This window comes from Trachurus trachurus (assembly GCF_905171665.1).
Source record: "Trachurus trachurus genome assembly, chromosome: 17".
Lineage (NCBI taxonomy): Eukaryota > Metazoa > Chordata > Actinopteri > Carangiformes > Carangidae > Trachurus > Trachurus trachurus.
The window spans coordinates 16,242,585-16,256,990 of NC_139900.1; positions in this window are offsets into that span (position 1 = coordinate 16,242,585).

Below are 14,406 nucleotides of genomic sequence, written 5' to 3' on the forward strand. Positions count from 1 at the left end.
GGCTCGGTTGCCGCGAATTGACGATAGCCGATGCTAATTTCTGTTAGCCCGTCTATGGTGTTTTACATTACACGTTAGCATTAAGCTAACGGGCTTTATATGCTTAGTTGTGAGCTGTGTGTGTTTTGAACGTTGTTTCAAACTATGTGGGTTTGATTGAACATCTTTGATGTTTAAATATATATAAATTGCCGCTTAATATATTGCTTTACTCCTCTTTTTATTTTGTATACCATTTTTACTGTAGCACAGGCTATGACACCGTTTGTTTACTGTGGTCGCTTCCGTCCCTCCCACACACCGCGCTGATTCGCTTAGGGCACCGCCAATCAGAATCGCCATAGCTAGCACACAGCCAATCAGAGTACCCGACGAGTCTACTCTCCCGACGGCCGACGAGTCCCGACTGAGCATGTTCAATCGGCCCCGACGAGATCCGACAAGACCCGAGGCTCCCCGACGGAGGTGAACACACCAAACAGACGAGCTGCCGACGCCGTCCGACGAGGCCAGACGCCCGACGGTCGGCTCGGTGTGTCCCTGGCTTTACTGAGTTAGGAGTCCTCACGAGGACTTTTAAGCTCTCCCAGACTTAGGAGCTACTGTTAGGCCTAAAATACTTTGTGAATTACTCTTATTTTAAAAAACTAGGAGTCCTAAATTTAAGACTGACACGCCCACTTTTTTTAGGAGTTGCTCCTAAATTCGGCCCTTAGGAGCTACTTTTAACCTTAAGATTCTTTGTGAATACGGCCAGGAGTGCTCCTAACTCGCACTAAAAGTTTTTACGTAGGAGTTTTTTCTTAAAAGCTATTCACAAAGCCGCTGAGACCTACTCTTACTAAGGATAAATCACTAAGAGCAGAGTAAGAGTGACGCCCCTGGTGACGCCCGTTGCTATGGATTACGTCAATTCTCGTGCACGAATTCGAGGCGCTCAACACGGTGATTGGTTGTTGAGTGCCGGCGGCAGCCATTTGCGATTCTTTGTGAATAGGTCTTACTGAGTTAGGAGTCCTCACGAGGACTTTTAAGCTCTCCCAGACTTAGGAGCTACTTTTAGGCATAAAATACTTTGTGAATTACTCTTATTTTAAAAAACTAGGAGTCCTAAATTTAAGACTGACACGCCCACTTTTTTTAGGAGTTGCTCCTAAATTCGGCCATTAGGAGCTACTTTTAACCTTAAGATTCTTTGTGAATACGGGCCCAGATCTCATAAGTCTGGGCACATGCAAAACATTCATTTTAAATTTGAGTTGTAATGGTTTTTATGATGATTAAAATATTCAAAGTAATGCTGGTGCTTGGTGGTTAAATGCTTAGAGCAAATACCATGTTGGCATAGCGTGAGGTAGTAATCACTCGTTCAACTATGTCATTATCTTGTGTTGTGTGATGAGTACTGTTGTAGATAAAGCATTCATAGCCTTAGTTTGCGTGACGTGTTTTATTAAACACAATAATATTGATCTTACCACTGTAAAAAAGGAAACAGCCCAGAGAACAATAAACAATCCCCATTATGATTTGTGAGTGTGACTTTAATAAGTGATGCTTATTGTATTGATTTCTGTTCAACACTGTTGTGGCTACACACACACTAGGCCTACAGTGAATAAAGTAAAACTGACACATATTTGGTGCATATTTTTTATTGTAGAGGAAAGTAAGCAGGATACTTTCCCTATCACCTGACATTAAGAATTACATCATCATGAATATTTGAGAGTTTAAAAAACTGATTCAACATTTTGGTGACACAATATGGTCTGGTGAATTAAAGAACAACTATGCAGGATTTTCGACTTAACTCTGCTACTTTTTCACCTTAATTAAACAGATTCAGAATAATTGTGATGGTTAAATAAATGACCTGTAACTTGTAACAGGGAGAATGGAGGCTTTCTGCTTTCCACCTAGCGTCTCTTTGTGAGATCAGAGCCTCCGACCCGGTGTCCCAGCTCTCATCTCTGCGTCACTGCGACACAAACGAAACAAATTCCTGTCTGACTGAAACAAATGGCTTTTTCTCAGGTGGATGTGATGGATTTGACGGTCAAAGTGCAGCCATTACAGTTCTCCTGGAGAAAGTTCTCAGATAGAAACTGTATGAGGAAAAAGACACTCTGAGTAGCAATAAAGGTGCAGTGTGTAGTGATGTTATGGTGACAGTGCAGCATAAAGGTTGTTTATACTTACATCCGATAGAGCCTTTGAAATAGTGTCTTCATCTTCCACACTGCTCGCTAAAAGAGAGACTTTCATGTGAATGGTCACTGTTTGCTTATCTGAAAAGAAGCACAGATGAAAATGTGTTTGATCATGCACACTAGGAACTTCAGAAAAAAACTATTAAATAATAACCAACCTGTAGCTGTTGAGGCTGAGGCTGTGAACTCTGACGTAGTGCTCACACTGCTGCTTTGTGTACTGGTTACTGTAAGAAGAGAGATTATGCTGAACTTGTGCTAACGCCTGCTGATGCAGAGGTAGTGCTGCTGCCTGTTAAATCGGAGAGTGTAGATGTACTACTGCTTGTTGGGATGGCCACTGTACCTGAAGCTGGAGTTGCACTCACCTCCGTCTATATGGATTGTATTGGTGCCTGTTACGTTGGGGTTGTATTATTAGATACTGTGGATGCTAAAGTAGCTGTGATACCTGCTTGTGTAGTAGAAGTGTTGCTGTTTGTTGTGCTGGGTGCTGTCGTCGTGACATTTCGTATTGTAGTTGTGGTACTGCTGTTTGATGTGCTTGGCAATGCGGTGGTCAGTGCTGTAGAGGATCGTAGATTTACACTTTAAATGTTGTTCACTTAATTTTTGAAAGTGTTCAAATTTTTTAGGTACACTTTGACTCACATGTGCAGGTTGACATGAAGTCAGCACAGCAGTCACTGACATTGAGGCAGAACTCATCACAGAAACACCCTCTAAAACAGCTGTTGTTTTGACCGGAGCAGCACAGCACTGGTGGACCTGCACAACCTGGAACACACACAACACAGTTTGTACAGAGCTGAGAAAGGAATGTTGCACTACTGGAGTGTGGAAACAATGAGGGTGTGTTGTTGATATTACCTGTAGATGTAGGTGTAGTTGTTGGAGTTGCTGTTTGAGCTAGAAATTCAAAGGGGTCATTTACACCTCATATCATTTCATTAGAATTCAAGATAAACAACATTTTTTATGAGCTTTTACCCAGAGAGGGGAACACTGAGGTTCACAAGTAGTGTCGGACAGACATTTGAACCCCACTGGCATGGGCACATTGTCATGGATGGATAGTGTGGTGCAGCAAAATAGGGCAAAAATGCAGTTTAATCTCTTAGATGTGTTACAGATGGTTTTCAGACGACTACATCCACTTCTTGATTCTTCAGCAGCTACTTTACAGAAAAATGTGTTCCGGGTTTCATAGAAGATTAATAATAGGCACTTCCTCCTAATTGGCACTTCCAACATACAGTACACTCAGTGATAGCACTGATAAATAGCTTAACCTGTCAGCAAAAGGTGGATGTTGTCTCTAATAAACTGAGTTAGTGATTTAGCCAAAAATAAAGGCAACAGGGTCAATAATCTTATTCATCTGGGGAAATCTGGGGATCAAGTCACTGCACTTGTGAGCATTGAATCAGCATCATTGAAGGTCTCTACTGCAGTCTCATGTTTCATACTGTTGGTAGTGCTTTGCTAGCCTATCCAAGAAGACACACATAGTGTAGGTATCAAGGGTCAGCACTAGGACTGGGTATTACAGTTTTTCTCAGTGGCTTTGGTCCTTGTCTTGGATCAAAATTAAAATTCTCACAACTATTAGTTCAACCTCCATAACATTAAGTCATTTGTGCACATGGTAGCAATTTTTCATTCCTCTGAATGAATTGCAAATGCTTTTAGACATGTATCAGTTGCTTTCATACAATTCTCTGCTGTTTTATAACATTTCGTATGTATACTATATTGACTATTTTTCTTTCCAATCTGCTGAATCATTTTGTACATGATGATCATGTAATCATTTGTCTATCACTTTGCTTTTTACAAATTGATCGGAGATCAAGTCAAGTCATTGTGTGTCAGACTTGAACTGGTCGTGGTGTAGTAACAATTTGTTCATTATAGGGATGAACATGATTAACCGCTTAACCGTTAACCGATAACAAAAACTATCGTTTTTTGTTTTTTTAATTAGCTCCTTATGTCGTCAACTCATTTCCCAGCAAAAAGTGGCCTATGTGCTGTGCAGTCCCCGTGAAGGAAGATCAGACAACACATTTTGCCCACACAGACATAGATTTTGCATCACCTGTAACAACAGCGCTGTGCAAGTGATCGCCCCTGCAAGCATTTTAATCTTATCGGTTAATAATCGGTTAATGAGCGTCGGCTATCGGTCAGAAAAAAAATTCAAAATGTGCATCCCTAGTTCAAAGGGTTAAACTCATTCTTTTGCATGATGGCGAAAATGAATGTCATAACTAATATTAAAGATTGCAGGTAATGTTTTACTCACCATCGCTAAGAGGTGCAATCATCAAGAGGAGAAAGACACACATGGAAAAGCAATCCATGACTCTGTGTGGCACACACACAAATACACTCATGACTAAGCATATTGTTTTATTTAAGGGGAGGTAAAATGCCTTGTCATGTCATTATCATATCATTGTTGTGATGAGTTTGAAGTTGTGATGAGTGTGTTGGTGCTGCCATTGGACATTGTCAGGCTGCAGACATGCCAGGGATGCTGGAGCAGCTCCAATTGGGTGTCTCCTCATGTCAAGTCATATCAATCTTTGACCAATATGACTTGACATGAGGAAACGCCCATGCAACCACAGGCCAGCAATCTTCCTCTCGAAGTTCTCCACGGTGGTAATTAGAACTGCGCAGATGAGCAGAGGCCACACTCTTAGAACAGATGTGCTAAAATGTAACACATGTGCTGTATGCATCAGCTCAGGGACAACACATATTGTGTCAAATCTGACAAAACTAATGTGTCCATTCTTTTAACATGTCTACTGTGTCAAATAGGTCTACACAAAGATGTGTTATTTTGACACAAATTGCTTATACATGCTGTAAGCAATTTCCACTTGAGGAAACAAGACAGACACAAGTAAATTTGTTAATGTGAATTTATCTTAACTTCAGAATTATTAAAGGGAAGCAAAGTGTTTTCATACTACATTTAATAACGATAAAGACAAAACAATATATTTATCGAAAATGTACCCATTAACAAGTGTGGGTAACGTAGATTCATTCACATTAATATGAGACTTTTTTATAACAAATTACAAACTCCTTGTTGTCCCTTTTAAATTTATGTAGTTAAAGTAAATTTAAATTAATCACATTCAATCACTAAATCCATATCTCCAACAATGTGAGTGAATTAACTTTCTCTTGTGGTGTTCACAGAGCCCCCCCCCCCTCCTAAAATTTCCAAAATTCTGGACCTCACACCAAAGAAGATCTGAATCGGCTGTGTTAATCCCAATCCACGCCCTCTCTCCTCCCTCTTTCCCACTTGTGCCGGAGGGATGGAGGTGGGGACGCAGAGTGCTTGCGCCGGGTTGCGCCGTGCACGAAACATGCAAAATGCACATGGACACACCCCACTGGCGCGGTGCACCTGCGCTGCGCCTAGACTGCGCCTGATACGAAGTCCTCTTTGTTGCCATGTGACTGATATGGTTAGTATAGTGCCATTTACATGTGGCACTATGTCACATGTGGGATATCATCACAAAGGGTGTTGCAGATTATTTATTGTGAATGGGGGTCTGAAGTTAGTCAGACTCCTATTCTATTGGCGCTTTTCCACGGCAGCTGAGTTCTCTATTTCCTCCTCCTTTACTCCTACCACAATGAAACTTTACACAATAAATACGTGAAAGGTAACTTTTTTTGTATTACAAGTGTCTTTGAAAATTAATTTTAATATGCAAATTAGCTCAACACTAATTGAATATGCCCAAATTTGCATTACATGAAAACTGTCTTTCCACAGAATGTATCATCATTCATCATCGTTCATCAGGTTCATTTGTTTTGGGGAGGAGGAGACCTCTGGATAATTCAGCTTCTGTTAAAAACTTCCTGGATGATTGACACCGCAGGAATTTTAGGATTGGTGGACTACAGTGATGGCAATCATGGTGAAGACAACAAATTCCCATGGTCCCACAGATGGTTGTCTGACTGAAACTAATGGCTTTTCCTCAGGTGGATTTGATGGGTTTGATGGTCAAAGTGCAACCATTACAGTTCTGCTGGAGAAACTTCTCGGATAGATACTGTATGAGAGAAGACAATCACTGAGTAGCAATAAAGGTGCAGAGTGTAATGTTTTTTTTTGTGACAGTGCAGTCAGTGTAAAGTTTGTTTATACTTACATCAGATAGAGCCTTTGAAACTGCATTTTCCTCACTGCTTGCTAAAAGAGAGGCTTTCATGTGAATGGTCACTGTTAAGAAGAGAAGCACATACGCAAATGTGTTTGATCATGCAGGGCACTATATAATTGTTTTCATATATATAATCACCAACCTGTAGCTGTAGAAGCTGTGGACTCTGATGTAGTGCTTCCCCCCAATGGTGTAGGTGTCACACTGCTGCTTGTTGCACTGGGTGCTGTTGTAGATGGTGATGATGTGGTAATATCTGTCTGTGTAGGTGTACTGCTGCTTTGTGTACTGGCTGCAGATCAAAAAGATAAAAAATGTACTCTATAAATGTTGTTCACTTAATTTTTGAAAATGTTTTCTAATTTTCTCGGTACACTCTCACTCACATTTATATATAGTGCTGTCAAAGTTAACGCATTCATTTTGGCAATTAACTAATTAATTAATTACGCCGGTTTGTTTACTTCCGGTGGGGCCTGACCCATAACCTTTGGTGACGTGTGCAGGCAAACCAGGTAAAGCGATGTACCCGCTGTAACGTTGTTATTCTTCACTTTATTAGGTTTTAATATTTTTTCATGCGAGTGAGGAACTGATGACCAATATGCGGTTAGTTTATCCACCTGACGCCTGTTTGGAAGTTTGCTCTGACACATAGCAAAAATCATTGAATCATTCAGTAAAGAAAAAAATAGAAACTTGAAAAAGAAACTGAAGAAAATAGGTAAATAAATGAATAGATGGGAGGGAAGTTTTCAACCTCTAGCTGTAGAAGCTGTGGACTCTGATGTAGTGCTCCCTCCCAATGGTGTAGGTGTCACAGTGCTGCTTGTTGTACTGGGCGCTGTTGTAGATGGTGGTGACGTGGCAATATCTGTTGGTGTAGGTGTACTGCTGTTGGCTGCATATCAAAAAGATCAAAAATTTACTCTATGAATGTTGTTCACTTAATTTTTGAAAATGTTTTCTAATTTTCTAGGTACACTCTCACTCACATTTGCAGGTTACATTGAAGTCAGCACAGCAGTCATTGAAACCGAGGCAGGCGTCATCACAAAAACACCCTCTACTACAGCTGTCGTTTCGACCGGGGCAGCACAGCACTGGTGGACCTGCACAACCTGGAGCATATACACAACACAGTTTGCACAGAGCTGAGAAAGGAATGTTGCACTAGATTGTAGAAACACTGAGAGTATGTTGTGGATATTACCTAGAGATGTAGATGTAGATGTAGGTGTAGTTGTTGGAGTTGCTGTTTGACCTAGAAAATTAAGGGGACATTTAAATTTCACATCATTAATTCAAGATGAACAACATTTATTGTGAGCTTTTACCCAGAGAGGGGAACACTGAGGTTCACAAGAAGTGTCGGACAGACATTTGAACCCCATTGGCATGGACACATTGTCATGGATGGATAGTGTTAAGAATTTTAATATGCCCTGTCTTGTCTTGAATGTGTCTACTTTTAATGTGTCAAGCAACATGATGTTGTGACTTGTACAACGGCTTTGCACTCCCATGCCTAGGTGTTTCATGGAAGTGACAACAAACTGATTGATGTGTGAATGATGTGTGTGGTGCCGCAAAATTGGGAAATAATGCAGTCTAATCTCTTTGGTAAGATGTGATACAGATGGTTTTTAGACCTGACACCAAAAGGTGGAAGTTGTATTTAATAAATCTAGCCCATTTGTGGAAATTGCTCAATTAAGGCACTGCACTAGAATCATATTGACTATTTATTTTTCCAATCTGCTGAATAATTTTGTACATAATAATGTAATCATTTGTCAATTCCCTTGCTTTTTACAAAATGATCAAAAATCAATAGTCAAGTCATTGTGTGTAAAACTTCAACAGGTCTTGGTAGCTATAACATGTAGAACTATTTGTTCATAGGATTAAGCACTTTTTTTTTGTATTATGGAAAAAAAGTCATATCTTAACATCATTTACATTTAGCTGTTTAATGTTAAATATAGTAGAAAATGTTGTATTCACCATCACTGAGAGGTGCAATCATCAACAGGAGAAAGACACACGGGGAAAAGCAATCCATGACTCTGTGTGGCTGCCAAGTGCAGCCGAGCCCTTTTTATATGTTCATATAAGTATCACAGATCTAAACAAAAAAACAAACACACACACATTTTTGACTGATCAGATTGTTTGATAAAAGGGAAGGGAAAATACCTTGTTATGCCAGTATCCTATCATGTTACAGAAGTTCCGCATTATTTCTTTTGTGTGATAAGTTTCTTGGTTCCCCCATTGGACATTGTCAGGAAGATGAGGTTGTTGGTTATTTTTTTTTATCTCAAGGAAACTTTAGACGATAAAGTTTGCGATGGATGATGAGATTCATTTTATCCTTTTCAAGCTTCGGGGAAGTTTTGATGATCCTTCCTTGATGGTTCCCTGGTTATTGGCAACAGCCAGGATTGGAAACGCGCGAGGTGCTGTCGCATGTTTGTAGTGTTACCAAGCAATACTAAAGAACTTTCATTTTTGGTTCAGTTTGGCAGCGCTAATGGACCAAAGCGGTAGTGTTTTGTCAAAGGAAGACCACCTGAGCACCAGAGCGTATAGCGTCGTAAACATCCTGATCTCCTGGGCGCGTTCATAAACTCGGTGCTGACCTGTTGATCCGGCAATGTATGTGTATATATTACCTTTATTGTCCACAATGGGGAAATTTTTCTTTGGCTTCACCACATAAAATACCACATGAAATCACACAATAACACACATATAAATAACATGTCATTCAATACACAAAAAGTAAAAGAGTAAAAAAGGTGATGTACATGGCTCTAAAATGTCCTGGAATGCATTTATGAATTTAATATTGTAATTGCATTTGGAATTAATGATTTCTTATAAATATTTGTTTTGGCTGATCAATAGCTGATTGGTAGCTCTATAGCGCCTTCCTGAGGGGAGTTTTTGAAATTCATCGGCCAGGGGGTGACTGGGATCAGCCAAAATCCTGTGTGCTTTCCATTCGACTCTGTCGTCATAAATACATCCCAGCTGTTTCTGCTCCCTCCCTATGATTCTACTGGCCATATATATATATAGTACAGTTTGAAAACTTCCCTCCCATTTATTCATTTATTTACCTATTTTCTTCAGTTTCTTTTTCAAGTTTCTATTTTTTTCTTTACTGAATGATTCAATGATTTTTGCTATTCTCTAATGTCATCACTTGATGGCACTGTTGCATTGTTGATATCTATTTCTCGAACCATGCTGACAACTTTTGTTTGAAGCAGTCCTTAAATATTTAAATTGTGATTTGCAATACAGGCTGAAACAAGGGATGAAGATTGTTGACAAACATGTAAGGGAGAGTAGATTTACACAAAAAGATGCTCTTAACTAAACATTAACTAAATTAACTGACTTTCTGGATAGTGGCCGTCCAATCACCGCAGTGCGATTTGTGTGCTATATGTTGGAGTTACTTAATAAATCAATAGACTTGCATGCTTTTTTAAACACATTTGTTACATTTTACTTATTTTACAAATACCCTCGTGTCCCTCTGCTACATTTTGTGTGAAGAGGTATATCTGCTCATACAGATCTCATAACTCATTGAATCCAAGTAGTTTAGGTCAAGACATCAAGTGCTAGACACATACAAAACATGCATTTTCAATTTGTGGTTCAATTGTTGTTTCTATGATGACTAAATACTTGAAAGTAGGGGATACCTGGTGGTCGAGTGGTTAGAGCACATCCCAAGATCACAACACATCTCGGTGCCAAAATAAAGCAAATCAAAAATCTAAGTTACAAAAAAAAAAAAAAAAAGTCATTTCCTTGACAATTCAGTAATGTATAATGAGGGATGCCTATGGTCTGAACACATTTAAGGAACACTCTGTAGCTACACTTGAGACTCCATTGAACATAAAGCTTACTTGTGCTGAATATTATTTTATTGCAGAGAAAATAAGCATGACACTTCCCCATCACCTGACATAAAAATTACATTATTATTAGAATATTTGAGATTTGTTTACATACAGCCACAGGACTGATTCAACATCTTGATGACACACTATGGTTTGTTGAATGAACTCCAGTTGCACAGTTGAACAGTGGCAATGAGCTGCAGGAGAACAGATGCTTTTGATTACACCATGCATTATTAATTTATTCTCTTAATCCGTTTGGCTGCACAATTGATAGAGTTGATGAATATGTGGTTCTATAACAGTTCATTTTAATTAATTTACTTTAAATACATAATATGTACATTTTCTGCATTAAGATCAGAACAAATGTTCTATATTTTGAAGGTTTTTGTGTTTTGCCAAAAGTTTCCATCAATTCTCAAACCTAACGGTAGTCATTTTAATCAAGGTAACATGTTTCATTTGGTCATCTGTCAGTGGTATCGGATCTCCTTCATGCCTGCATATTGTGATCATCAGCCGCAAGTGGTCAAATTTAACTTTTTATCCACTTTTGAGCCATTATTAAAGCAGAAGTGAGTGATCCGGTCGTTTTCGCTAATGCTGCGTTCCAGGCAGGCTTTTGAAATCGTAAATTACAGCTTCAAGTCACAACTTACGACTTTGTAGCGTTCCAGGCAACCCACTCGTGTTTTTCCGACCTGTTTTACCGGTGAAAGTCACTATAACGGCCACTCGTAACTTCCGACCGGTGAACTCGTACCAGATCGAACTGGTACCACTTCACGGTCGGAAAAATACGAGTTTCCTTGAACGCACCATAACAGTCCTCGTCGCTACGTCACCACATTCACGGCGTTCCTTGGCTGCACACACAGCCCTGCATGCCGTTCTCTCTCCTCATTGGATAAAAACTGTAGGATACGATAAATGTTTTCTCTTCGGCTCAGAGCAGAGCAGAGGGACTGAGAGACCCGTGTTTCAGTCCAAACACTCTATGTAACTATTTAAGACTTATATTAACACAAATGTATCACTCACTTCTGCTTTAATTATTATTATTATTATTATTATTACTATTTTTTAAATATAATTTAACCAGATGAAGGATCTTAGTTTTTGGACGTCGATGGGGAACTAAGGTGTGGCAGTTCAGCACTCTGCCCTTCCTGACTTCATGTGCCTACCAAACAGTGCCTCAGAAATACAGAGTTTTAGTGTGAAAATGCTTTTTCTAGTCTTCTGTCTATATTTTATTATTGGGTTCATTTATTTTGGGGAGAAAACCTCTGGATAATTCAGCTACTGTTAAAAATGTCCTGGATGATTGTCACTGAAGGAATCTTAGGCAGGATTAGCGGACTGCATTGATGGCAATGGTGGTGAAGACAACACATTCCCATGGTCCCACAGATGGTTGTCTGGCTGAAACTAATGGCTTTTCCTCAGGTGGATTTGATGGGTTTGACGGTCAAAGTGCAGCCATTACAGTTCTGCTGGAGAAAGTTCTCAGATAGAAACTGTATGAGAGAAGACAATCGCTGAGTAGCAATAAAGGTGCAGTGTGTAATGATGTTTTTCTGACAGTGCAGCATAAGTTTGTTTATACTTACATCCGATAGAGCCTTTGAAATTTCATCTTTGTTTTCCACACTGCTCGTTAAAAAAGAGGCTTTCATGTGAATGGTAACTGTTTGGTAATCTGAAGAGAAGCAAAGATACAAATGTGTTTGATCATGCAGACAAGGAACTATAGAGTTGATGTAGAAAAATCCATGTCACTGACAGTACCTTCATCTAAACTAGTGGTGGTGGTTTGGGAATCTGTGCCTTTGATAGTAACTCCAGATGTGCCTCCATCTGCTGGTGAAGATGTGACACTGCTAATCGTCATACTGCTTTTTGTCAGTGTTGAGGACAAGGAAACTGTTAAGCGTGCCAGAGGAGACAGATGTTGTCTCAGTACCAGATTCAAACAATCGTTCATCAATGTTGGCACTTTGTAATCATAATGACCAACTTGTAGGTGTAGAGACTATGGACTCTGAAGTTGAGGGTCCCACTGCTGGTGTAGATGTGGTGCTGCTGCTTTTTTGGCTGGTTGTTGTGGCGGATGACACAATGTACTCCGATGTAGTGCTCCCCTCCAATAGTGCAGATGTAACTCTGCTGCTCGTTATACTGGGCGCTGTTGTAGATGGTGATGATGTGGAGATATCTGTCTGTGTAGGTCTACTGCTGCTTTGTGTACTGGCTGCTGTAAGAGGAGAGACTGAACTTGCGCTAACGCCTGCTGCTGCTGCTGCTGCAGAGGTAGTGCTGCTTTTTGTTGTTTCAGAGAGTGTAGATGTACTACTGCTTGTTGGGATATTTACTGCACTTGTCGAGACTGTGAAAGCTGGAGTTGCACTCACACCTGTCTGTGTAGAGGTTGCAGTGGTGCCTGTTATGTTGGATGTTGTATTATTAGATACTGTGGATGCTAAAGTAGTTGTGACACCTGCTAGTGTAGAAGTAGTGTTGCTGTTTGTAGATGTCCTTGTGGTGCCTGTTAGGTTGGGTGTTGTATGAGTAGTGGCTGTTGATGCTAAAGTTGTTGTGGCACCTATTGTAGATGCCGTGCTGTTGTTTGTTGTATCAGAGAGTGTAGATGCACTACTGCTTGTTGGGATATTTACTGTACTTGTAGAGACAGTGGAAGCTGGAGTTGCACTCTGTGTAGATGTTTTAATGGTACCTGTTACATTTGGAGTTGTATTATTAGACACTGTGGATGCTAAAGTAGTTGTGACACCTGCTAGTGTAGTGCTGCTGTTTGTAGATGTTGTTGTGGGGCCTGTTATGTTGAGTGTTGTATGAGTAGAGGCTGTTGATGCTGAATTTGTTGTGGCACCTATTGTAGATGCAGTGCTGTTGTTTGTTGTATCAGAGAGTGTAGATGTACTGCTACTTGTTGAGATATTTACTGTACTTGTAGAGACAGTGGAAGCTGGAGTTGCACTCACATCTGTCTGTGTTGATGTTGTAGTGGTACCTGTTATGTTGGGAGTTGTATTATTAGATGCTGTGGATGCTAAAGTAGTTGTGACACCTGCCAGTGTAGTGTTGCTGTTTGTAGTGCTGGGTGCCGTCATTCCAGTGCTGTTTTCTCCTGGACTAGATGTTGTATCACTGCCTTTTGTATCGGTTGCTGTTGTAGCAGAGACCGTGGACGACAAAGTTGTAGTGACATTTGGTATTGTAGTTGTGGTACTGCTGTTTGATGTGCTGGATGTGCTCGGTGATGCGGTGGTCAATGCTGTAGAAGATCAAAGATTTACACTATAAATGTTGTTCACTTAATTTTTTTTCTTCTAATTTTATAGGTACACTCTCACTCACATTTATAATCACCAACCTGTAGCTGTAGAAGCTGTGGACTCTGATGTAGTGCTCCCCCCCAATGGTGTAGGTGTCACACTGCTGCTTGTTGCACTGGGCGCTGTTGTAGATGGTGATGATGTGGTAATATCTGTCTGTGTAGGTGTACTGCTGCTTTGTGTACTGGCTGCTGTAAGAGGAGAGACTGGATATGCTGAACTTGTGTTAACGTCTGTACTTGTAGAGACAGTGGAAGCTGGAGTTGCACTCACATCTGTCTGTGTAGATGTTGTAGTGGTACCTGTTACATTTGGAGTTGTATTATTAGATGCTGTGGACGCTAATGTAGTTGTGACACCTGCCAGTGTAGTGTTGCTGTTTGTAGATGTTGTTGTTGTGCCTGTTATGTTGGGTGTTGTATGAGTTGAGGCTGTGGATTCTAAAGTTGTCCCATCTGCTAGTGGAGACATAGTGCTGTTGTTTGTTGTATCAGAGAGTGTAGAGGTACTACTGCTTGTTGTGGTATTTACTGTACTTGTGGAGACAGTGGAAGCTGGAGTTGCACTCACATCTGTCTGTGTTGATGTTGTATTGCTATCTGTTACGTTGGGAGTTGTATTATTAGATGCTGTGGATGCTAAAGTAGTTGTGACACCTTCCAGTGTAGAAGTAGTGTTGCTGTTTAATGTG